Source organism: Sinohyriopsis cumingii, unplaced genomic scaffold, assembly GCF_028554795.1.
Source record: "Sinohyriopsis cumingii isolate HCF-2022 unplaced genomic scaffold, ASM2855479v2 utg000873l, whole genome shotgun sequence".
NCBI classification, from domain to species: Eukaryota; Metazoa; Mollusca; class Bivalvia; order Unionida; family Unionidae; genus Sinohyriopsis; species Sinohyriopsis cumingii.
In genome coordinates this window covers 930,997-958,915 of record NW_028315938.1, presented here as the reverse complement: position 1 = coordinate 958,915, position 27,919 = coordinate 930,997, and the positions used below count along the sequence as shown (strand labels likewise).

At 41.3% G+C, this 27,919-nt stretch overlaps 1 pseudogene across 1 annotated transcript; it reads right to left on the bottom strand.

Annotated features, from left to right (window-relative positions):
• Nucleotides 1–27,652, bottom strand: LOC149773139 (cathepsin L-like; annotated as a pseudogene). Its single transcript, XR_016417454.1, has 8 exons — nt 27,324–27,652; nt 26,044–26,180; nt 25,049–25,154; nt 24,380–24,541; nt 23,493–23,613; nt 2,075–2,175; nt 1,296–1,567; nt 1–236 (listed from the first exon to the last, which is right to left on the bottom strand). The product of XR_016417454.1 is annotated as a cathepsin L-like (transcript).
• Nucleotides 27,653–27,919: the final 267 nt, after the last annotated feature.

Here is a 27,919-nt window from a genome sequence, read left to right as displayed (position 1 = left end):
TTGCAAAAATTGAATATCAGATGATATTGGATTTATAAATAAGCAATCAGGTACCACATATATTAACAATGCATCCTGGGAGAAAGTCAAGTATCACAGTTCTATCTTAACACTTCGTGCAACAATACAATGAATCCTACACGCTGAGAAAGCTGGTTTGAGTTGCAATACCACACATGGTGCTAGTATTTCTAGCCATCATAATGTATCCCTGCATGCCCCAGCTCGTGCCCCAACTGAAAGAGGAAAATTAATTATATGAAATATTGTTATGAAACGTACTAGGTGAGTGAAGCATTTCTTAAAGTTCATAAAAACCCGAAAGGTTACCGGCAATTTATATTCTAAATTTCTATGTATCGTGGGTTTGGGCTTGTGCTGGCCGCAAATAGGAGTAAATCCACACACACACACACACACACACACCTTTCTCTCTCTCTCTCTCTCTCTCTCTCGCACACACACACACATACATTGTTCTGGTTCAAATAAATCTACAGTAACTTCTCCGTCATATAAAGCAAATACCTATCTCGACCTCTGAGTCTTTATTTTTATACAAGTTGGTGTTTCTTATGGAAACCTTAAGTAAACAAGTTGGCAATATATAGTCGTTATAAGATACAAATTGGTCCCAGTTTTATGATCGCCATGGTCGTTCCAGTTCCGAAGAAGTTGAAGTTTTCGGAATGAATATTATCTTAAATCGCGTTCGATCATGGTAACATTGATTAATTATATTTTGCACATTGGTCTTGTCCACAGAAAGTACATGTAGGATTGTCCGAAACATCGGAATACATTCCAAGCATGGCGCAAGACTAAATATGTTGCACGGAGCTAACTCTAAATAACGACAGTTTATTCGTTCAAATCTCATGTTGTAAGGTCGAATCTTAATTGATTTTCAAAGTGAATTTAAACCAGTAAGTTATGTTAGTAAATATTAGATCTTGATTAATAAATATTCTTTTGATTTTGAGCTCCACTTCTCTATATACAGTGATGACTAATGGATCAAAATGACTCACATCATATTATAAAACATAGTTTCGGATTCCGTACAGAATTCTAACTGGATTTCAAACCTTCTCCTAAACTTCAGTGGCAAAGACGTAATCCGAGTAAGATACTTCATTCGCAAGAAGGCCGGGAAAGGCGTCTAAAGCTTGTTTCGTTTTCGAAATGTTTGGTTTCAAATTTAGCTTCTCATATTAGTGTCATAAATGGAATCTGTTCACTAACCAAGTAAGCCAGCTCATAAACATGCAAACAAATATATACATGTTCCATACCTGTTTTTAACTAGCCAGTAGTCATTGCACCCATCAATACCGTATCCAACAACTAGAACTCCATGGTCAAGATTAACCTAGCTACACGCACTCTCAGTGTAAACACCACTTTTGTATAGTTGGAAGGATATATGACAAGCGTCTATGTCAACCGAGACAGGGCCAACCCTTGCTACGGCCGCCCGAAGGTCCGTTTCACTTTCATGTTCGATATCCATACAGCTCACTTCAGTGGCTCCAATATTAACCTCTTTGAACTTGCATGCTCCATTCTGAATATAATAACGATGAAAACAATTATACATTCTATTACGATTTTCTCTTGCTATCGTCAGTTTCTATTTTATACTTCAGTAGCAAAGAAGTCCTAACAACTAACACTGTATACTCTCAAAGACAAATGTAGGGTGCTGATGGGTAGATGACACTCAAGTAGGATCTTAAATTTAATGACAACTAATAATGATCAAAGCCGAGATCGACATTGGTACATATAAATAGTGGAGGAGTTTAAATGCATGTTATAATATACCTTTGCACATATTTCAGGTGGCATGTAAACTGTTTCAAACCTTTAAAAATATATACACTGTTTATGTGTAAAATGTGCTACAGCTGGATTTCCTCTAGGATGCAAAAATCAGTGGTAGAATGGTAAAGCGAAGGCATTATGCTCGAACCGTAAACTTTGAAATGATTTAAAGACGTGCCTACTATATTGAGGTGAATTTCTTGTAAGCTGTGTTCTTTTGTTTGTGTGTATGTGTGAGAGAGAATACCTTTGGCTTGTACGTATAAGACTCTTCCGTGTCAATACCCTTATTTTGGATAAGGTAGTCAAAAGCCTGGTACATAAGACCTCCCTGGCAACCATCATTTCCTAGCGATAAAAGGGTACTGACAATAAATGTTCAAAGTGTTATCTTTTAGTATGGAAATAACAATAAGCGTTTTCATTTTTCTTCGTCTAAGAGTGCGATAAGTAAGTCGAAACTACGCGATGGAGATATATGAAATAAATTCACACATACAACATGAAAAACCAAGGAAAACATAAAGAAAGGCATCACGTCCAGTATATTTCGAGAAGAATATTTAGTGAAACCCAGCATATGTCGTTCATTTAGCATAATGGTTCTGACAATCCACTGTCCTTCGGAGCATCATGTACGATTATTACATTATCGTTTCCTCAGTTGTTTCACGGAGTGTTGATATGTAGCTAAACCGAGCAATTCGTCTCCATTTATAAAAGACAATATCTTAATTTCCTTTGCAAAACCTCCACTCTCACCCATTATTAACTCCTCTACATTTCTGTTTAAGAATCATGACTTATAAAACGAGAAGATGAAGGATTACATATAGAGTTATTATTTTTGTAGATCTTTCCTATTATGACATTCACTGTAAGTAAAATTGTATGAGTTTAAATATTATCTTTATTAAAGTAGTGGCTGGACAGTAGTGAATAGGGATAGTATAGCGTCAATGGGACTTATCATTAAAAAGACCCTTGGGAACATATAGCGTCAAGGGAAATTTAACATGGAGAAAAATCGTGGGAACATATAGCGTCAAGGGAAATTAACATGGAGAAAAATCGTGGGACTGTTGAGCGTCAAGGGGAATTTAAACAGGGTGGGACTGTATAGCGTCAAGGGAAATGGAACATGGGATTTTTTTTAAAAATTTTTTTAAAAAATTTTTTTAAAAAAAGGGGTAGGCAATTCAAAGACTATCTCTTTTCGAGAAATATGGCTGGTCCTGAAAAGGGCCTTTGGGTTTTCTTCTTCTGCTTCTAATTTCTTCTTTTCCTCCACCAACTTCTTATTTTCTCACCTACACTCTTTTTCTTCTTTTTTTTCTCCTCCTCTTCTTTCTTCTCTTCCTCCTCTTCTTCTTTCTTCCTCTTCTCATTTTCTTCTTCTTTTTCAATTTTTTCATTCCATGCTCTCATCCTTGTCCTTTCCTCTTCATCCTCCTTCTCCTCCTTTATTTCCTTCATCACACCACTTATCATATCCTTTGCTTTTCTTAAATTATTAATTTCCATTTTTACTCTATGCGGACTATAAGAATAGTGATCTTCAACTAGTCGTACGAGCATTTGTTCTATCATTCCCAAATTGTCAAGGACGTCTTGCAATGATTGAAATTTATCCAGGTGGTTTGAAGCCATCTTCTATGAAGAATGGTTTGAACGACGAATACTGTGGGTTCTTATACTTAAAGCGCGTACGTGAAGGAAAACATCCCCCTAAAAACATAAAATGGATCTTACCTAGATCATGACCCAACAACGCGCGAACGTGAAGGAAAACATCCCCTTACTTTTTCATTTCATATAATATAACCCAAACTATACTCTCCACATACGCTAAGAAACCCATAATCTACTATTCACACAAACTTACTTCATCATTTACAAACACAAACACACAAACTTACTTCAACATTTACAAACACAAACACACAATCACATACACTCCCACTATTAATAAAGAGTTAGTGTTTATATTCACACTACTCTACCTACACACATTGGCAAATCGATCGTTATTTCTTTTCTAGAGTATTGGGTAGCCCTGAAAAGGGCTGTTTTTGGAACTTCATGGACACCTGGTTAATGGTGGCACCTTCCAGGCCTGGCATCACATACACATCTTATCCCCCAGTTACTTTTTACCTTTTGGGGGGAGAGAGCAGAGGCAGGATATGTCGCTTCAGAATCCCAATTTTCGCTCTCTGGGATTCTGAAATTTTTTCTTCTCTCCTTTTCCTCCTCCTCTTCTTTGTATCTTCTCTCCTCCTCTTTGTATCTTCTTTCCTCTTCTTCTTTATATCTTCTCTCCTCCTCTTCTTTGTTTCTTCTTTCCTCCTCTCTTATCCTTCCCTCCTCGACAATGGCTTCCGCGGCCAGTTCATTTAATATGCGCCTGGCATATTCCAGATGCACATGAAGTTTCAACAGTTTCTCCAGTCTCGTGTTCATTTTTGGTGTTGATCAATCAACAAGGGTAGCTAGACTGCCCAGCGAGTTTCAATTTATAGTGAAAGCGCGGACGTGATGGAAAACATCCCCTAATAACATAAAATTGATCTTACCTAGATCGTGACCAAAAAAAAAAAACAGCAACGCGCGGACCTAAAAGAAACACTCACTCACTTTTTATGCTACCCATCACTATTTTAAAATTTTTTATAGATCACTCCAATAGACTATCCACATACTCAAAGCAATCCAATCTAACTCCAAATATACACCTCAAACAGCCAAAAGAACAAACATCATTTTAATCTACTATCCACACCAACCTACTTGATCACTTACAAACACACAAACACACAATCCTATACACAAACACATACCCTCACATTTTTTTTGAAAAAGAGTTAGTGTTTATTTTCACACTAATCTGCCTACACACATTGGCAAATTGATGGTTATTTCTTTTCTAGAGTATTGGGTAGCCCTGAAAAGGGCTGTTTTTTTGTTTTTTGCTATGGCATTCTTTTTTAGTTTCTAAGAATGCGATGTCCTCTGAGGATAGACTTTCTGGCGATAGGTCTGCTTCTTCGGAAAGAGAAGAAGAACTCTTTGGTGTCGATACGACAATCGACAAAGCCTCTGTCAGCTTCAGGTTGTTGCTGCTGTTGTTGTTGTTGCTGTTGCTGCTGTCTCTGAAGTCTGTACTTCTCTGTCCATTCTTCTTTCTCCCTGTTCATTTCTTCTCTGAAGAGCTCTTCTATCAGGTCTTCAGTGATTTTTAACATTCTCACATTCTCTATTTCTTCTGGCTTCGGTATCAGACTGTGTCTGACCCTATGCAAATTCACGTAGGCTTCGTTGAGCTTAGCTAGTTTGGAGCACATCTTCGTAGGAGGATGAGTCGACAATGGATGGTTAGACTGGGAACAACCCGGTTCTTAAAGTCAAAGCGCGGACGTGAAGGAAAACATCCCCACACGGTTTTCGAGCCGCAACGTTCATGAGAGGGATAGTAAGAAATGAAAGAGCATCAATCCAACATTCTTATAGCTAAACAAAAGACAAAGGCATTTTTTTCTAAACACAACATTTTTTATTCAAAAATCACTTAACACTAAACATCAACATTTCTAACATTTTTTAACAATAATCCAATACTATAACATCAAACAATCTTTTTCTAATCACAAACATTTTTTTCTTCAAATACTAATTACTTTGAACAGGGCTGACAACGTTGTGAATGAAATTGTGATTTCCACTGTTGGAAATCATTAGGCCATTGATGGACACTACGTTTCCTAGCTTGAGACAAAAGATAAGCATAATGGTCACAAAACCATCGATCTACTTTCACATCGTTTCTAGCAGAAGAACGAGGATCAAAATGAGTCACTAAATGTTCTAAGGAATAGCCCAGGCTGCGATGATGCAGAAAATACACGCAGTACTGTCCACACACCAAAGAATCTGTGCCTTGTAATTTTACGTTATTGAATCGGGTGGTTTGAGCATTTCTTCTCATAAAGTCGATGATATCGTCTTCCAAAGGGGGCAATCCGTACGAATCGAAATATTCCACACATCCTTCTTGAGGAAAGTAGACGGCTACCCAGTGGGTTCCTGGGAGATGACTGTCGTCCGTGTTGATCACGTAAGCTTGATGGTCTTTAGGTTTGCGATGAGGGAGTTCATCTTTAGCACAGACGACAGGATTCCAAGAAGCTGTATACGAACTGTGGTTCAAAAGGTAATAAAGTTCCCAGGTATCCATTGTTTTGTGTTTTCTTCTTCACAGGTAATAATAAGTCGTCAATTCGATCCTGACTTTTTGCTTGAAAATGTCTGACGAATAAACGGTTATTCGTTCTGTTTCCTCACTCTGATTCAGGAGAGCTTCGATACGATGGATCTCTTGAGTGGTTAATGGTGGACAAGAATGTTCACGCAAGTCTTTATACCACTGGTGCAACACGTCTTTGTTCGAGATGAGACTCCAAGCTTCGTCCAGATACTCGTCCAATTTTTCTTCTTGACTTAACATTAGGCATTTATCGTGTTGAATTTGACTGGGATGATCGTTTTGACATCCATAGCAATTTTTCTTGATCAATTCCGTCATTTTATCGACCAAGTGTTTGGCAAAACAGGAGACTAAATGGGCTTCTTGTTCTGGCCATCTCGACTTCATTATGATCACTTCTTCTTCTTCCACAGTCTCCTCACATTTCATGTCCAAAGTTTCTCCACTAGGTAAAGAGGGATAACAGTCTTCCATGACTTCTAGTAATCTAGAATGACTTCTCTCAAACTGTTGATTTCTATGGTATTGTCAAATTCTGCATACAGGATGACGTTCACTGTGTGATCTGGAGGTGGATTTGCAAACTGAAGTTCCACACGAATCTGGCCCGATTTTATAGGGTGGAAATGTCCCTCGTCACTGCCTTGGTCTGGAGTGAAATCAAAACCCCACAAAGCATAGCCTCCTGCATAATCCTCGTACGAAATACCGTGACTGGTGTTGGTTCCTAACTGTCCCGTGGCTTCGTACAGGGACAAGTACGATCTCAAATAATTCTTTGCGACACCAAAGTTGGGCTCAAAGGGTCGGGTACACAAGGTCTTGCCGTCGCGACTGACTTCGATCTTGGACACATTGTAATGTTGAAACTCAAAAGGATTTTGATCGTGGGTTCCGTTGAAGGCTGAATTCCTGACGATACCAACAATCAAACGTTTGGGTAACTGTCCTTGGAACAGATGATCTTCGATCATAGATCGCTGTCCAGCAGGAATGGTGAACGTTTTCACTTCTACGCGTCGTATCGGATACTTGGCAGTCGTTCTGCTCAACGTCTGACTGACGTCGTTTCCCACTTTAGGTAACACTTCCACACGACGCACGTAAAGTCGGGCTTCTTGAATGATAGTTTTGTATTCGTTGGCATGGGCCATCAAATGGAAAGTGGCACTACTACGATTCAGTCTCAGACGGATATCCACCCCGTTGAGCAAATACTTTTCTTGTAACCACATGTCCAAATGCAAACGATCCATCAGTTCTAAACTTCGCCCTTGCAGAATTTTCTTACGACGGTCGTTAAACCCCACATTGTGAGGATTGTCATCTTCTGTCAGGACTGTGTCGCTAAACGTGCCTACACCTGCTGTGTCAGGTTTCCATACCACGCAAGCATCCAGATGAGTATTCTTGGCTTCTTTTCCGTACGTCAAGAGATTTTCCAAGTAGGCACGATATGGGTAAGTATCCATGCTGCTGCTGACCAGTTTGTTATTCAAGTACAAGTCCACTTCGCTAAATAAGGAATGCATGAAATTGTTGACAGGAGCTACTCTAGCATCGCCTCCTGGATTGGTGTTGTCCGTTTTGATCACTTTCACTTTCAAATACAGGTAACTGCTATTCAGATCGATGTAATCTTCGGGTTGTCCTTTGATTTCAAACTCGATGGGAGCTGATTCCGTCAAAGAGGAGACGGGATGAAATTCCACCCACTGGGATTCTTGCATGGTCATCATGGTGGGGGGCATGGCAAACAGGTCCAGTTCCGTCTTGGAACAAGCGCAAGACTCTCGGTGCATCATTTTTTTCTCTTTCTCAATAATCGAAAACGTCTAAGTCTCGAACGGTTCTTCTTTTCTTGGCCTTTCTCGCTTGAAGTCTGGTGAAAGGGTGTTTTCTTCGTCGTCTCTTTCTGCCTTGTCCTTGCTGAATGCCTGACTCGGTAGCGTGCAGGGCATTTATAGGTGTGTCTCGTCGGCCCAAAATGTCTTTACCCGTTTGCAGCAAGACATTTTTGCCTGCCCTCATGAAGGCTTCTTTAGGGTTTTGTTTGTCGATGATGACATTTTGGAGAAATTCTTTGCCTTGCGTCAGTGCCGCATCTTTCAAGGCGTGCAATCCGCGTGTCACCATCGGTTTCAACACCGGAGCCACCGAACGAAAGGCCGATTTCAGCATGTCTCCTAAACCGTGTCCTCGCTGTCGAGCAACCCCTCGGTACACTGGATACATGACTTACTTACTTACGAATCGTGAGAGAACCTTTTTCGAAAATGGAGTTTCACCGTGACTTTTCCTTTGGTGAATGGAATATTTTGTCCCAAATCTCCTTTTATAGTAATGTTGACCGTGTCCAAATACGACTTGCTGACAGGCAAATAGTGAGGATGGACAAATTCGCGGTGGACGTGATAAGTGTTTCCACCTTCCTCGTCAGCGTTCGTGGCAGAATCCACTTTGAAAGGAATGACACGCAGTAACGGTACAGAGGTGTGTCCCACCACGTTATACTCCACCACATCGGAGTAGACAAACATCAAATTCAGTCCTTGGTTCAGTTCTACCGGGGCACGAAATAACTTGCTAAAAGACTCGTTGTCGTAAACGATGGGTGATTCGTTTTTCTTCATCATGGCCATTCTCATGTCCATGTCTCCGCCCAACATGTCAAACAATTCAGGACAAAATAAAATGGACAGGATTTTACTCCCGTCAAATTTCATCAAGAAGCGACGAGCTGTTTTGTGGTATTCCATGGTGACACTTTTTTTGACACTTTCCAAAGCTTTCAGAAACACGACATTAAACCTGGAGGTAATGGTGCTCACCAAATGTTGACCACTAAAATAATAGCCTGGGGGAATGAACAAGTGATAGGTGGTGTACTTTTGATTTTTTGTGCCAGGGGTTTTCTTGTCATATTTGCCATAGGCATCCAAGTACTGTTGCAATTGTTCGTCATGAACTTCCACATCAAAAACATTTTGATTGGGAAGGACATTGAGGACTTGGGTCGGGTGAATCATTTCCACTAAAGCCACTTCCCAATGGGCTTCGTGATCTAAGGGGATGGTCTGAGGTAATTTGGCCGTGTAACAGCACAACGTGTTGTGGGGAAACACCTCCATGGAACTGTCACTGGGTAAGGTTAAGTAAAATTGGTTAGTGTGACTCATAATTCCAGAGTTCTGTGGCTGTCCGAGGGGTTATTAATGGACGTCAGAGGCGTGTCTCCGCCCAAAATGGGGTTCTGATTGTGGTTGGAGTGGTGACTGGCACTGGCACTGGACACAACGTTCCCGTTCGAGGAGAATTTCAGGGAGGGATTGGGAAGCAGGTAACCGATGCAACTGCTCAATAAAATGGTCCACAATTGTTTGTCTCCTTGTTGCAAACTCAAATTGGCAATGGCTGCCCCGATGACACAATACACCACGAAGATTTGGCAGAAAAAGACGATTTGCGTTTTAGGCACACGTTCTCCACACCACACCCACAAGGGTTGTTTTTGTAAATCTTGCACAGAAGAACTGGGTGAAGAAGGACTGGTCGACGTAGCTGCGTCTGCTGTGTGAAAGAGCATGATGGTCACTTCTTCTTTTTATAGTCGATGACTTGCGAAGCGTCGATCCAAGAATCGAAACTGGGTGGATATCCTTTCCAACGTACTTTGACTTCTTTGACACGTCGTTTGCCCACTTTACGGGTTCTGCGTTCGAGAATGCTTTCGATGTCGTACACGTCGTCTTCTTTTTTGGTGACACGTTGTAACTCGGGCAAATAAAACGTTCCTTTGAGTACTTCTCCGTTCATGTCTTCCAATTTATAGACGGCAGGATGACGGCCATGCACTCGTCCAGTGACGCGAAACAGTTCGGTCGTCCAGTTAGGTAAGTAACCTTTGTCGAAAGTGCGTTTGGTTTTGCCAATGCGCACCCAATCTCCTACGGCCAACTCTCCACTTTTCTTGGGGACAGCCCTCGTCGGGGACGTACCAAACAGGCGCTCAAACACCAGCACTTCGTTGTCGGGAGTCACTTCTTGCGGGGCACGTCCGATGCTTCGATGGTAAGATTGGTTGTACGCTTGCACCAGGTGCGCTAAGATGTCGATGTACTTCAGAGTGTGGTGATGCGTAAAATATTTCCACATGCGTTCTTTCAATGTGCGTTGAAAACGTTCCACGATGCTAGCTTTGGTTTCGGGATTCTCGGTGGTAAAAAAATGAATGTCACGTTTCTTTAATTCTTTTTGGAAAGCTTGGTTCAGAAATTCGGTGCCTTTGTCCGTTTGCCATCGAAGAGGGTGACGACCGCTTTGTTTCAACACCCGTTGCAGGGCTCGCACTAACTCGCTGCTCGATTTGGAAGTCAAGGGCACGACCCAGGCAAATTTGGAAAAGACGTCGATGACACAAAACAAATATTTGTAGCCACGATTGTAGCTGGCCAAATGAGAGACATCGGCTAAATCGGCTTGCCATTGATGATCGATGCCTTCCACTCGGGTGCGACTTCTGGCAAACTTGCGTCGAATGGGTTTGTGTAAAGTGTAGGTAGCTTGTTCTTGTAACCATCGTTGCACTTGAGGTAAACGGAGACTTTTCAGTCGCGTTTTGGCAGCACGATACAATTTTTGAACTCCTGCGTAACCTGCAGGATGGGAGGGATCGTAGTAAATGCTGGCTAAGACTTTTTCCATTTTTTATTTTTTGTGTTGGTTGATGTGTTAATAAGACACCCACTCTTGGAGGATGCTACTCTTTTTCTCTTGGGGTATTTTCTTGGATTGCAATGCTTTGCGTGTGCGGCCAGCAATAGGTGTCGAAGAGGAGAAGGATGTCTGAGCGGGGGATATCGGTTCTTGTTTCACTTCTGTCTTCACTTCTGTCTTCACTTTCTTTTTCTCTTGTGATGAAGAAGGGGTGGCCATCATCTTTTTAATCCATCCAATTCTGGAGGTAGGTGGTGTTGTTAACTTGCGTACTTTTTCTGGTGGAGTTTGAAACCCTTCTTCTTCTTCTTCTTTTCCTTTTTCTGTCTTGACCACTGGTACCGGTACTGGTACTGGTACTGGTGATGGTGTTGGACTTTTCATCAAGGTCTTAAAATCTTTCAAAGTGGGTAGAGCTGTTTCGTCTAAAGCTTTCTGGTGAAAGAGTTGCAGTCGTTGCAAGAGTTGACCGTACTTTTGCGATTTTTCTGTTTCGGACAAATCTTGGCGATCCATCAAGGACTGCAATTCGTGTTGTAACTGGGACATCTCGCTCAAATTGGGATTGGGAGGTAAATGCGGGGTGCATTGTTCTTGCCACCGATGGTATTCCATCCATCGTTTGTAAGGCACTAAAGCTAGTTTTCGTCCTTCCATGGGGTTGTCAGGGGTCGATTCTGAGATCTTGGGACTTCCGAAGGCCTTTTTATCTTGCTCCCACCAGTCCTCCCAACATGGTTCCCAAGACTCCTTTCAGTATGGGGCCTAACAAGAGAGGTAAAATGCCTCCACGTTGGACCAACATCTTCTTTTTTTGACGAATGGGAATTTTCTTTTGAACCATTTTCCGAAAAACGTGACGATGTTTGCCTAAGCATTGTTTCTGGTGTTTGGACAAAGGGATCGTGCCTTTCAAAACGTTCAAACAACATTCGCACACGGTATCGATGACCTCTTTGGAGGCCGTTTGAATGAGTTTTTTTCGTAGGGGTGGAGAAGCTTTGGACAGGATAGATAACAGGTCCCCATGTTTGGCTAAACGTGGTGGCAGTCCTTTCCTTTTCTTTCCTTGGGGTTTTCTGGAGGGTGACATCTTTGAGTCTTCAGGAGCACCAAAAAAACACTGATACCCTACTTGGTCACAGGCCTTTTTTATACTGGAACGCGTCGCCACTGATTGTCCTTACGTCGTATCAGTTTGAGGACAGGCATGACACGTCGTGCAGGGGTACGTAACGGACTAAATCGAGCCAGTTCTTGCTTGGACAAATCCAGTAAACTTTTTAACATGCCCGATCTTTCATGGACTTTGATTTTGGGAGAAGGTACTTTGTGAGCAGCAGCCACTGCCGCTAAATTGGAAGGTCCTGCCACTGGGGAAGTTCTTTTGGGGGTCATCAACGGAGAAGTTCTTGGTGTGATCAACGTCTCCAAGTACTCTTCAGTTCCTGGTGACATCAACGGAGAAGTGGACAAACGTGAGGCTGTCGGAGACGCTGTGGCAGGTCGTGGTTTGCGAGTGTAAGGCTGCGTCCTGGCCGCAGTGCCTCTCTTGCGACTAGTTTTCTTCTTCTGTGGACTTTTCTTTTTCTGAGGACTTTTTCTCTGTTTCTTTTTCTGGGGGCTTCTTTTCTTTTTTCGGGGTGGTGTCTGGTAAGAGGAGGGTCCCGCCACTGGAGAAGTTCTTCTCTTTGGGGACCTGGTCTTTTTCTTCTTGGGGCTTCGTTGAACTTTTGTCTTAGGGATAACTTTGGGGGCATTAGGATCCCATCTTAAGAGTGAGCGAATGATGACCCCTCCTAGAGTACCGCTCCCTCCAGGTTTCAAAATGATTTGTTTTTTGGTTTGAGTGTCGATGCGGGGATCGGCCAGTTGGACCAAAGCGACTTTGTTTCGATCGAAAAAGCGTTGGGTTTGATGAGGAATCTGAATGATTCCTTGGAGTAATTGACATGATGTCACCGTGAACCATCGTAAGACTTCTTTGAGACTAGCTTCTAAGACACGAGCTCGTGTTTGTGGATCTTTTTCTCGACTGATGCCATACAAGGCAGGAATCAATTTGACGGGAAGATGCGACTGAAGGGACGTCATGTTCGCACTGAGTGTGAGACAGACGAAAAAGGGTCTGAAGTTTTTATAGATTTTTTGATGGGAAGTGAAATGAAGTCGAGGACGGAGACGTGTACAGGACAGGCCCTCCGTCTTGGCACCAGTGGTGAAACAAGTGGGTACGAAATCGCAAATCCTCGGGAGTGGTAGGTTTCAAATCGACGAGTAAATAGGCGTGTGGCGTTTGAGTGGCATCGTCGTACGCCTGAGTCAGCCAAGGCGTTCCTAACTGTTTGGCTAAGACTTGCACTTGCGATTTATCTCGAGGGCTTTTAAACAAGACCACGTAATGCGCATTGAGACTGATGGTGCGATGGGCTTTACTTTGTTGAAACAAATTTTGGGTGATGTAAACGACACTGGCATTACGGTGATGCCCTTTGCGCGTGAACCACAATTTCATTTCTTCTTCGTCTTCTCCTAACATGTCGTCGAAAATGACCAAATGGGTTTGACGGGAGTCAGAGACGATGCCGTCGTCTTCTTTAGGAATGCCTTCCACAAACACGATGGAATCGCCTTGACTTTCTCGCAAAAGGCTGTACGCCGATTGCCACTCTTTGTAACACCACACGATCCGTTGAGGTGGTCGATCGATCAAATGATGTTTATGTTCGATCAAACGTTTGACGAATTCGGTTTTGCCAGAACCGCTAGGTCCAGCAATGAGCATGTTAAAGGGATGGCGAAGATACAAAGCCTCCCAACTGGCACGATCTAAGTGTTCGTCGATGACTTTGACAGTAGAGGAAGAGGGAGCAGAGACAGCAGAGGTAGCCATGGTGTGAGAAATGTCACTTGTGACACGAAAAACAAACAAGACAAGAGTTTATATACTTTTTTCAGAACACGTTTATTGAATGTTTCAAATATGAACACGAAAGACAAAAATACATACAACCCAAATAGTGATGTACAGGAATATAAAACACAGCAAAGCGATCAAAGTGGAATATAAACAAGTGTCTCTGTACAACATGTTTTGGGTAACCAAGATGTCCTAGGGACAGTGTGTAATGTTCTTACAGTCTCTACATGAGGTATTGTCACACAAGTGTCCTCCCGGAATGACCTTTCAGGAATGTCCATGACAGTCCTGTCCTGAAGCGAGTGGTTGTTCTCGGTGACGGGTTCTTCTGGCACCGTCACTAACACAGGTTGAAAAGTAACTTTTTTCCTTAAACAACTCTTGTGCATACTGGGCCACTTCTTGGGTCCAAGCCTCAAAACCCCCCTTTTTCCAGTCACGAACATCTGTCCAATGAGGGTGTAAGTCACAAGCTACACACACATCGTCATACACGTCTTGGGTAGCTAAAAGTTGACGAATCTTTTTTTCCTGTTGAGGTCGAGAAGTATCCAGATGAAACCGCAAGGCTTTGAGCAAAAGGAGTTTTTCGCGACCATTTAAGGCCATGGAGGTGGTAAGTACTGATCGTAAAGAGTCCACAAAGAATCGGCTGGTAAACGAAATCCCAGAAAACAAGTCACTAAGACACACACCACTTGTCGTCCCAAATTGAATGGATAAAGTTCTTGTAATAATCGATGGTAATGATCCACGGTTTGAATATGGTCATTGAGTTCCTTCCACGGAATCTGTTGGATTACATACGACATAAGTCGTGGCATAGCTGCCTGTTTTTATAGTCTCTTTGTTTCGAAAAGAATACACGTACTTTCTAGCCAGTGATGTTCGTTTTCCAGTGGGGAATGTAAATCTTGCATACTGTAACCGAAACGTCAGAGTTCGATTAGAAGTTTCCTCTTCCGCTAAGTAGATTCCACGTAACAAATGTTGGTAATCCTTTACCTCGTCTTCCTCAATGGGTTGCTCTAGGTGAATCTCGAAGTAACCAAAATGATCAACACGTGAATCATCGGGGGCCTGGAAGTATTGAACAAGGTCTGACCACTGAAACAATTTCTGACGAATCAGTTCTCTTATACCCTTCAGGTACCAGTGGTTAAAGATCTGGTGACATAACGGATGCAATTGTTCTTTACGTTTCACTTGTATTTTGACCAGCTCTCGGTAAATGCGTTCTCTCAACTCCACAGGCAAAGCACGAATGTTCTCTTGTAAAGTATCCATGAATAGGTCATACTAAATCCTCTTTGGTCTGACACAAGAAATGTACTCTTTGCACAAACATGGTTTCACTTCAGTGTCGAATTTAAATCGTTGAGTCACTAATCTACACATTACAATTCGTTCAGAAGTTTCCTCTTTCACTAAGTTGACATTGTGTTCAAGATGTTGGTAATTCGTTAACTCTTCTTCTGGAATTCGATGCAGTACGTTTACAATGATGTAACTACAATCGTCCATACCAAACCAATCCTTTTTAAAACTAGAGGATCGTTGATCAATGTCTGTTCGATGGAACACTTTCAATTGAATCAATCCTTGTATAGCTTTCAGGTACCAGTGGTTCAAACACCGGTGACGTAACGGATGCAATTGTTCTTTACGTTTCACTTGTATTTTGACCAGTTCTCGATAAATGCGTTCTCTCAACTCCACAGGCAAAGCACAAATGTTCTCTTGTAAAGTATCCATGAACAGATTATTATGGTAAGAAGTTACTTCAATGTCTCGGTCCCACTAAGGGTAAGTAATGACAATTCGGTGACCATCGAGCATGTTCTACGTAGGCCGAATCTTGCGGTTCCCAGTGGTGAAGTGACACACCGCAACTGAAGCACTTGACTTTATCTCCTTCGCCCAAGTAGAAAAATCCGGCTCTGGCTAATTCTTCGGGGGTCGGTCCTCCCAGATACTTAGGCCATTTTCCTTTGAACGATTGAAGACGATTTTCAAAGTCGCAGTATTCCGACAAACGCACAGGGAACGAATATTCGTCTTTCACAGGTTCGTTTCGATGAGGGTTGAGTGACATGGGTAGGAGTTTGCTCAGGGCTGGATGACATCCGTAGGGGGGTAGACGTGAAGGTGAACATTCCCCTTTAAAACGAAACCCAGTAAAATGTCCAAGAGGACGAGCGGCATCACTTTCGCATCCCACAGGTTTGACACGCACAGCATCACTTTCCATCATAGGGGTAGGGGCACTAAAGTTCCCATGATGCTTTACGGCATCGCTCAGGTCACAAGGTACAGCATCGTACCCATCGCAAGGCTCACAATCGCATTCCACTTCCGAAGCCTCACACTTGAATTGTGCCCTTCTAAACAACTTGTTCTGTGTTTCTCTGAAAGTATTCATCTTGTTCGCTCGGTCTTGGTAGTCACAATGAACTATCGATCTTGCCTAGGGTTCCTTTTTTATATACAGACCAATACCGACGTGACCGTACGGTAAGGTGAAATGATTGGGAAGTCGAACTCGCTTCTGGTATACAATTTGATAGACTTTTTCCAAGGGTCGACTGACGATGTGGTGAGTGGGTAAACGTACAATCTTGTTCGGTTGATAGGTGGTCACTTTAAAGTTTCCATCCTCTCCCGATTGCAAGGCTTCTTTCAATACCCCAAAGTTGACCACTCGACTGGTACGATAATTCAGAGTCAGTCCTTTCACTTTGCACGTCGTGTGCACTTCTCCTTGTTTGTCCCGGTATTCGTAGCCGTAATTTTTGGGACCGCCACTGACGAAACTTAGAATCTTGTCGTCAGGATGTTCGTCTGTCCAGGCTCCAAAACGGTCTCCTTCGATGTTAGGGTGATGTTGAATCGGGTGATGGATGTAAATGCAACTGTCCGTGTCAAAGTACAGGACGCGTTCCCCTAACAGTTCTAAAGCTTCGTACAATTTTAAGCGAGCATGGGCTGTCATGTAAGCCGCAATGATGACATTTCCAAAAGGGTCGTCTTGTACAAAGTCCAGATCTTCTTCGTAATTGACCAAGATTAAATTCTCTCGAACGACGTCCACGTGTTTCATGTATTTGGTTTTGTCGTGAATCATCTGGAAGTAGCGGGAAGGTTCTGTCAAATATTCCGTCTTGGGTAAACACGGTCGTTGTGCCATTTTACCCCACAAGCAATTTAACATCACTTTGGCAAACGATCGCCTGCCTTCGTTTTTCTCGATGTGGTCTAAAGTGATGCCTTCTTGTTCGTAGTATTTCTCTTTGAATTTTATTTGGTCTTCGGGAGTGTGACACCAGGAAGGATAGCCGCTGGCTTCTTGCTTCAGTTTCAAAAAGGCATCCACGTAGTCGGCGAAAATGCCTTTCTGAGTAGGGTCACCCTTGTGGTACTGTTGTGTCTTGGGAAAGTGGCAAATTTCGTACACTTCTAACAGTTGGTATCCCATGTCCAGAGCTTTGAACAATTCTACGCTGACCCAGGTTCCCGTCAAGGCACGTTCTTCCTGGCTGTGCTGACAAGGTTGGTCTTGGTTGCACGTTTCGGCACAAGTACGGCACAATGGAAACATCAGTTTGCCTTGACAATGGTGAGGTAAGACGGGATGGTATAGGTTCGTGGGAGGCAAAACTTTACACTTGATCAAGCCTTCGTATTGTCGAATGTTGACCAGGTCGATGTGTTCCGTCAACAATTGCGGGTGCCCTGTAGGAAAGCGACAATATTTGCACACGTAGGGATACAGCGAACACACGTCCAAGTATTTGATTTCTTCTCCTTTCTCTTCGTCGGCTTGGTACAGCAAACAGGTGGCGTTGGTCCTTCCTCCGTACAAACTATCCCTTGGGTTCAGCGGGTCCATGAACTGGTAACTTTCCACGAGGCGTTTAAACTCGGGATCGGTTTTCATACGGTGATCGTACTCGTGTTCCCACATTTCCACCACTTGGTATCCTTCCTGTTCCAACTTTAGGCGCCGCTGACAAGTGTCCTGGTACAAGTCTTCCATGGTTCGTTGTAAAAACTGATTTTTAGTGCCACGGTCAGGGTAACAGACGGGACATCCGTGAAATAAGCAACCGTTAAACTCGTACACGATCTTGGGGTTTTCTAAGTCCCAGCCATCGACCGAATACGTTCCGATGGTCTTTTCGCCCCCTCCGTTGCGGGCATGCTGAATCCACTTGTCTTCCTTGTCGCACAAGTAATGTAACCAGCGTAGGGCTTTGACCGAGTATTGACGTTTGACAAAGTGGGTCGTTTGAGGGCTGATGACAGCCACGGTGTTTTCAGGCATGAATCGTTGTCGATACACTAAGGAACACGCTTTGGCAATGGTGCAAGCTTCTTTCAAAGGATCGACCCCTCCGTGTTCCATGAACAGTTCTCGAAATTTTCCACAGCAACGCCGTAAAATGTCCACGTCGGAACGACAATACTTTAGCATTTCTTCCTGAAAGTCGAAAGGGTCCGAGGCGTGAGCCTGGTACCAAGCGTAGAAAGCTTCTCGTTGTTCGGTACGCATGTTGTCGGGGTCGTAATAGTGAGCCTCGGGCAAATGGGGTAGAACGGTGTGTTGATTGGCTTCCGTATTGAAAAAGTGTGGAAAGTACCCTTTAGCCATTTCTGTCATTCCAAACGTTTTAGGCATTCGACTCAAAGGCATGGCCAAATAGCTCATCGAATCTTTAAACTGCACTTGTCCCACTTGCATGAAAATGATTTTGGCTCCGTTCAAAGTCACTTTAGGACGCTCGGTGCCTTGTTCCGTATAGTGCCTCAAAAGAAACTGTCCATCGTATCCGGATAAATTGTGAGCCATCACCGTGGCATGACGATGACAATCTCCGTAACGTTCGATGTCCTCTTGGCTCCACGTCTTGTCGATGGGGTCTAAGACCCATCGAGCGAAATCGGCTAGCGTGTTCGGTCCCCGAAAGATTTTTTCACGCCCTCCAGGAATCTTGCTGCAGTGAGGGCAATGACTGAAGATAGGTTCTTGAATGCACTTCTCGCACGCTCGATGAGCCACGCAAAAATTAGGAATGTGAATGCCGGTTTCTTGCATGCATTCGAAATCGAAAAAGATGAAATTGCCTTTCTTCTTGTGACCATCCTCTTTCTCTGGTGGGGGTTGGTATTTTTGCACGTAACATTGGTGTTCCAAGTCCACGATGTGGTGACAAATGTGACATTTTTTCTTTCCTCGACATACGTGTGCCTTGGCAGCATTGGTACATATGACTTGTTCACACGTAGGGCACAATCTCAGGAGTTGACAAGCACATTTCTTCTGTGAATCTTGCGTTTTCAGATGTTGTTGGTAACAGGTAGGGCTGACAAACGTGCGCAGACAAGTTGAACAAGGCACTGGTTCTTCGCTCAGACAGGGTGAAGAGGCCAAACATCCTGAGCATTTCAATCCACAATGCTTGTGTTGCTCTCGATTATTATAACCATGGTCACATTTCTCACAGTAATAACCGTATCCCAGGAATCCGGTGATACTGGTAATGGTATCGAAATGGTCATCGTGATGATAAACATGAATGTATTTTCCGTCCTTAAAATCTTGCCCTCGAAACAACAGAGGCCCGCGCACTTCTTGAGGGTGCACTTTCAAGGTGTATCGTGGAGCTAGGGCATCTTGCAATTTTTGCATCTCAGGAATGCCACAGGGTGTGTCTTTGGACAGGCCAGCTTGTTGCAACAGGAGTTCTGCTTCATTTCGTTGTTTGGCTCGGTCCGATTGTTGAATAGTTTTCCAGGTTCTTTTCCATTCTACCGTGTCGTTCTTGTTGGCATAGGTTCGTCCCACCACGATGGCACGGGCTAAACACATCTGGTCATGAGGATTGTGAATTTGGACAAGGCTACGCTTAATGCTGCGAAGGTCGTTCACCAATAACATCTTTTTGCGTCCGGTCCCTTGAGGAGGAGAGACGTGGGTCATGTCCAATGTGGCTTTTCCATCGGTGATGTCAAACTGGTCATTAGATTGTTGCACGTGTTGAATCTTGTCCATGACTTTGGAAGCGGTCAATTCTGCAGGGGTGCTAAACTCGATCCAAACAGGGGATTTCAAACCGTCGTGTTGTATGGAAAGTCTCAAGCGATCGTCTTCTTTGGGTTGACATTGTTGCTTGAGTGCAGTGAGCAAAGAATCCCACACCTCAGTGATGAACACTTCTGCTTTCTCTAACGGCACTTCAGCCTTGAAATCTTTAAACTTCACTGTGTATTTGTAAGCCGTGGTTCTAAGTTTTCTAGAGGAGCGCTTTTCCGTCTCTCGAATGGAATAGTACTTTTCAGGGTTGACTAAGGGTGGTGAACTTGGTTTAAAGGTTTCAAATTCTGGTTCACTCATATCCTCTTCAAAATCACTGGCATGAATTTGTGCCAAGATTTCACCCCTGGTACGAGGCGATAGATCACGTTTCTGCCTCTTACTTTCTTCTTCTTCTTTCTTCTCAAATGAATGGGATCGTTTCATCTTGAAAGCAAAAAGTCAAATGACTCAAGTTCAAACACCATGAGCTACTTTATAGTCATAGCAGACCAGCGTATATAAAAGGGTGTGTGTCTTATCCTTTCACTATTCATTTCACTCTCAAGCCGAGCACAACGATGGAAGAGACTAACCAGATGGAACGTTTCGTCAGAGCTTTGCGAGGGGTCATTAGAAAATTCTCTTCAGACCAGCCTACGGACTACTCTCCTTCCTTTAGAGATAAAAGTCAAGATACTTGCTATATCTGTCAGAAGAAAGGGCATTGGTCTTCAGAGTGTCCAGACCGTCAAAAAAGAACAAAAACAGGGACTAAAAAAGACAAAAGTCAAGATACCTGTTATTATTGTAAAGAAAAAGGACATTGGTCTCCAGATTGCCCAAAAAAGAAACAAGAGGAGTCAGAAGAAAAGAGGGATTCTTCAGAAGAAGAGAGGGATTCTTCAGAGGAAGAGAGGGATTCTTATGAGGAAGAAAGAAGACAGGTGAAGAAAAAGAAACAGGAGAAAAAAAGAAGAAGGGAAGAAAGCGAGGAGGAGGAAGAAGAGGAAAAGAGTGTGACGGTGAAAAAATTCAAAAAACAGAGAGACTAAACAAGGAGACAGAAGAAGTGAATGAACTTTTAATTAAAGTGTTGTGTTGTGAATTGTGAATTGGATTGTAAAAAAATGGAGAAAAGAATAAATGAATGATATAAGGTAAGTGTCTTTGAGTTTTGATTTCAAAAAAAAGAAGCTACACTCACGCACTCATACACAGACACGTACTATAAGGGTAAAATGGGCTGTTGAATATTTTTTTGAGTTATTGGCAATTTGAAATTGTATTTCTTTTCGAGAAATGTGGGTGGCCCTGAAAAGGGCCTTTTTTGGTGCAGGGGTGAGTTTAAGCAATCAACTTTAACTGCCTTAAGCCTTTGCCACGGCCAAGGCCTACTTCTGGACTACGTAATGTTGATGATGATTGAGTTGAAATCACTAAGGGTGGTACGGTAGGCTTAGTCACAGGGTTGACGTGTTTAGCTCGGGAAGGTCGTATTCTCTTCGGTCGTGATAAAGAAGTCTGATACATTTGTTTCAGACTTCTTAACTCCGCTAAAATGTCCAACAGTACCGTGACCGTTTGATTTTCACCCTCTTGTTTCTTTGCTGCTACTTCTTCTTGCTGTTGCTGCTGTTGTTTTTTTCTTACCTCTTCTTCTTGCTGTTGCTGTAGGAGAAAAGCTTGTTCCGCTTCCTTTTGTCGTTGTATAAATTTCTCCAATTCTTCTTTCTGTCTCTGTCTAAAATTCTCCACTTGCGGTAATGAAGAAGGTAACGCAGGTTCCGGAACAAATTCTTGCGAAGAGAGAAAATCCACAAAATCCCAATTCACCTCTTCTGAAAGTAAGTCCGGGTTCCCTTGGGCAGTCTCCCCTGCTGGTGCACCCCAATGGATCGTTTTCTGAGTTTCCGTCATGTTGAATCACTGTCGCATAGATTGACTGCACACAAGCGCTAGCAAATCTATATTGACTACGTGACGTCACAGACTGCTCTCTTCGGATTGGATGCGGCTGGCTGAATTTTGTAACGCGTGTTCGGATTGGTGAATGAACTCAATTCGTTTCAATCCTACCTCTGCCTATAAATAAGCGCCGTTCACTGCATTGATTCACCTGTTTCTCGGAGCCTCAAGATGTGGACCGACGTTCAATCTTCAACCCTTGTGTCAACAATGATGTTCAGGACGGACATGCTCATGTATGTCCGGTCCAAGTGGACTGTTGTTGATAGGGCAGATACAAGTCTATGGATGAGGAGAGTTTATATAGAAAGACAAGGATGTCTGAAGAGGGTACTTGTGTATGGACCGGCAGTTAGAAGGAGTTTAAGAAGAAGAAGAAGATGTGAGAGATGCCATCTATGTTAATATTAATATTAACATAAACCCAAAGGCCCTTTTCAGGGCCAGCCATATTTCTCGAAAAGAGATAGTCTTTGAATTGCCTACCCCTTTTTTTAAAAAAAATTTTTAAAAAAATTTAAAAAAAAATCCCATGTTCCATTTCCCTTGACGCTATACAGTCCCACCCTGTTTAAATTCCCCTTGACGCTCAACAGTCCCACGATTTTTCTCCATGTTAATTTCCCTTGACGCTATATGTTCCCACGATTTTTCTCCATGTTAAATTTCCCTTGACGCTATATGTTCCCAAGGGTCTTTTTAATGATAAGTCCCATTGACGCTATACTATCCCTATTCACTACTCTGGACGTTATTCACACACACACACACACACACACACACACACACATATATATATATATATGGTGAAATGAACCATTACAAAAAATGATAAATAATTGTATTTCTCTTAATAATGGCTTATTTACGAACCATGTAAATCCATCATCATTATGAATCTAATTATTTTTACAGAGTAACCGTAATGTAGATCAACAGAGAATTTTATTACTAATTTGTTATCACTACTCTGATGGTGACTATAGTCCCGATACTTTAAGGTTCATCACAATTAAATTATAATCTAACGTATCAAGTTTTTAAAGTTGTTCCTTTATTAATCTAGGAAGACAGACGATTTTCTTCATATGTATGAAATGAGTGCTAATATTATTATCATGCATATTAGTGTTCCTCTCTCTCTCATACACACACACACACACGCCACACACATACACACATGATCCACAATACCATTATCATGCATATTAGTGTTCCTCTCTTTCTCTCTCTCTCTTTCTCTCTCTCTCTCTCTCACACACACACACACGCCACACACAAAGACACAGACACACACGCGCGCGCGCATATGATCCTAAGTGCGTTTATGTACAGAATAAACTGTTCCTAAGTTGGAGAACGTGTTGCCCAATCCGAATTGATACATTACAATGACAATAGATTAGATTTAATCTGAGGGATTATTTTGCATAGGTGTCGCCAGCAGTGCGCTGGTGTTCCACCGTATTGTTTATATGGCGTCCAACGTCATTGTTGATATGCAACATGTTCCACGAGAAGGTGACAGTGGGAATTTAGGGTAGCACAATGAGATATAATTACGTAGGATTAGAAAGTACTACAAGTAGATGTCAGACACAGTAGTTGATGCTTGATTTCACATAATTTACTTTGCTATGAAAACAATTTTTGAAATTTGGAACATTGGAAATATTTTCGTATGTTCAATCTTTTGCAAAACTTGGAGTATTTTCAATCCTTACCTTCCTTCCGGAAGTCCACGAGGTTTTGTTCAGAAAGGGATACAAGTTTTCCGGTTTTCTTGAAGAGCTACCCTTCCAGAGACCCAGTGGTTGAGAAAGCCCAGCATGACCCGCATTGGCCCTACATGGGACAACAATACCTTTATAAATAACCATTCAAGATGTTTTCACTGCTAACACTAACATTAAATTAGTATGTAAATATGAATAGGCCATGACAAGTTTAACTTTGTTGATTATCCTGAAAAATATAAACAAGTGAGACAATACATAACCAACTTTAAAGAAATTCCGTTAAACATCATAGCTGAAAAATTAGGCTTTTATATACACAGTATGTTAGGGTCAGGAAGTGTTGATATTCAGAGGGGTATTCCAGTATAGTAAAGCTCTATGGGAACCACAGTTTGAGTTGAAACGGTGTTTACTTGTAATCTTCATCAATGGCTTGAATCGCATCGTTGAAGGACAACAAGCGTTACTATTCGAAACGTCTCCGTCAAAACTGAAATTCCATGATACAAAAAGTGGTCGTATTTTCAGTTTTAATTGATAACCAATTCTTTGCACTTTGCCATTAGGTCTTGTGTTGTAAAATATTTTGAACAAATACGTCATTCTTTGGATCAATGCGTAGGCCTAACCCGCCCCGTTCATGAAATGGAATACAAGGAAAATCAATAATATAAGCTCATAATCTAATAAATATGGAACACAAATGCTGCAGCAATCGAATCTATCAGACTAATGTGTGATACAAAACATGCATTGGTCGGATTTAATTGTCCTAAAATTATGCTTCTATTACAGCACGCTTAAACTTTCACGTCATTATTGAAGAAAGAGAAACAGTTGTGATATCCAGCGACCGGTGGATATGTATTTACCTGGTGTTTAATCCCAGTGACGTAACCCTCGTTCCTCCAATCAACTGTAGTTGGAAGGTCAGATAACTTAACGTGACTTGGGGCAATGGACTTTCCGCACTGAAAAGTCTTGGTTCCGTTCACTCTGTATCCATTCATTGCTCTAACAAACTCCTCAGATGACTTAATAATAATAATAATAATAATAATAATAATAATAAAAATAATAATAATAATAATAATAATAATATTATTATTATTATTATTATTATAATTATTATTATTAGAAGAAGAAGAAGAAGAATACATATCAAAAAAATATGAAGGATATGTGAACGTTCACTCCAAAAACAATTCTTCACATCTCCAGCAAAATTATCTGCAACATGATGATTCCCAACATAGCAATAAACAGCAGGAATATGAGGATGAAGGGATAAAAGAAGGTGGCAGAGATAGCTGGTAGTATGCATGTAACATGCAGTGAAGGATGATCGATTTTGAAATAATTACCAGGACTGACTGATAAAATATGTTTCTAACTTCCATACTATAAACGGTACATTAAGATTGATAAGTTTACACACATTCGCAATCTATAAGGAAACTGAACATTTGAAACTGATTGTATAAAATCAAAGCTTTTAATTTTATAGATTTTTTTTATTGACGAGCAAACTGTGAAGCTACCATATCAGCGTATTTGTTCATTCCGAGCCAGAAAGTGTGCACGCCACGATCCACTTATATGTTATGGTGCTGCACGAGCTTCAGGTTTTTTTCCCAAATGATGCGTCTGAAACAGAAGGCAGATTTTAAAATTGTGAACTATTCTGAAACATTATGAATTCCTAATTAGTTTACTCAAATACGGAATGGACCCGATCATGAAATAATCTTACGATTTATCTTAAAAACTTTAGATATCTTTCGTTGTTATGTGTTTACATTACAACGATTCTACGTTGCAGTTACGTATTGTGAAGTCGCGATGGCTGAATGATGGACCAGATGTGTGCGTTTCGCTTCAAATCATTGGATCCTTCCAGACAGGCTACAATGAAGTGCCCTTGTGCAAGGAACTTAGCTGAAGTTACGCTCGCACGATATTATCCTCGAGCGTTCCTGTGCCGTAAAACGTCAACAAAATCCCGTAAATCCAACTTGTTACCTGTTCAACGTATCAGATCGCCTTTCGTCATATTCAATGCAAATTATATTTAATAAATGTTGAGGAAATATACAGTATCATGATGGTTTATCTGTAATTTTGGCAGTAAAAGTTTTCAAATTTATAAAGTTGAGAACGAGCTAGCGTTGTCTATTCATTTTCACATGCTGTTACTCCAAAGAAGACTTAATTGCTATTTTCATTTCAAAGAACATGCAGTGTGCTTGAAAATTAGTTTGAGCGGAAGTATAAGACAAAATCGCAAAATGTATACATGTGTTTGGATGCCTTCGATTCTAGGTTTTGAAAAATCCAGTCTCTTACTTTTATAATTAGTTACTTCAGGCTTCTACTGGCACTAAAAATAAAATGTACATTTGCTGTTTTAAACTAAAATCCTATCTAACTGTCATCATAAAAGGAACTACCCTTTATTACATTTTTTTGAAAGAAAACACATAAAAGAACAAGAATTCCAAGATGTGATAAAAATCTAGATTCTCCCTTATCTTACCGCATTAGATCTACTTCTTGGGCATAGTTCTTGTTGTACGTGGTCTTGAAAAATTCCCATTCGCCGTTAAGCTCAAGTTTGATTGGTCCAGCAACACTCAAAGCCACGAGACCCGCCAAAACGAACACACTAAACATCTGAGGAAATTTCATAAATTTTATTACCTAATATCACCTTAATTATGTATTGTATGGGGTACTTTGAGAGTCAAACTAAAATGCCAATCATAGCCCCAATAGAGACTGTCATGAAGAAGACCAAATACTTCGAAACCTTACGATTTCGTTCCCAATATTATCTGCAATTCTTGTTAACTGTCTTAAGAGATATTATCGTTATCATTTTTTGCTCAAAAACACAGGAAAACGTCTCCAAGCATACTTGAGAACTAGCTCCAGACGTTATCTGTCATTAAACAATGTATCTTTCTAAGCAATTTCACGAATGACTAATAATTATATGCTCTTTTCTATAGCTTTAAAATTCAATAACATTCAAATACCGGGTGATGTAATTTCAATAAACTTATTTTCGATAAAATAAAGATACGATTTACACTTTGATTGTATACTTTAATTTATATAATTACATGTGGAATCAGGAGATTATAGAAGTATCTCTTTGAATTTGAATACGCGAATATTTTTACTTACAGATAATGGAGAAGAAATATAAATGAACATTTTGGATTTTTAAAACACAAAGTTACATTGCGGGTGTGAATATGTAGTACATACGGACAATCAAGTATATTTTAATATGTTATACAGGAGTTTAAGGATTACATATTGAATCATCCACTGTGCCTAGTTTTCCTATGCGGACAGGCTACATAGTTTGTAAAGAGTTTCCAATATAAACCGGATACCTCTGCAAAGGTGCTACATGTTTTGATCCAAATATTAAAGTTTTGAAGTGGAAAAAGTATACTTAGCAAAGTGAACACAGTATTCTAATAACATGTCTCAGATAACAAAGCCGAAGTCCGAAACGTCGATCTTATGACATATGCTTGAGTACAATTAACACATTTAGCACAATTAACAAAACTAACTAGGGTGATGTGGGTTTTTGCAGATAGGTACCAAAGACATACTTCTGGCACATCATTAAAAGAGCGAGAGCATCAGTGATGTGAAATGCTATTTATCCGAATTGACATTTCATCACAAATATAATACGGTATGCTTAGTCAATCAAAAATTAAAATAATCTTTACACAAAGATTTTTAAGAACCAGAAAAATATACCTTTCGATCATAACATTTTGATGCGTTTACCTTGTCAGGTTGGTAATTCGAGCTCGAAGTGCTCACCTAGTCAGGTAGGTAATTCTAGGTCCCAGGACAAGAACACTGAGTTAGTCCACCTTACAATTATGTTTAAATATAACTGTGCACATGACTGTCACGTTATCCATGACCGATATAACATCTAGTTGAAGTACTCTCTGCCTTTTCTGTCATTAACAGGGAAATACCTCGTGATTTTTGGAAGAAAAACTGAAGTTGTTCAGACAGAAGCATCGTGCTGCTGATCACATGACATGCTCTGTTCAGGTGAAAAGTACTGTGTTTTATGATGTTAAGCTAGTGTTGATAGTAGAGTATTCATCTACAAGTCGCAAGTTTATGGAACATATGTACCACGAATGACGTTACAAACTTTAATAAATCGCAACGAGGATAGATAACTTCTGACCTTACCTAGCGGTCTACATGTCTGATTTCGCGGATAAGACAGGAGATAATTAATTTTCTGTCCTTGTTTCGTGTTAGATAGACCGATAAGGATGTTATTTTTTGGAGGTTGGGAGTTAGATGCTTTTCACTTGCGTCAGGTAACGGGTTAATTCAGTTCCGGATTAAGGTCTTCC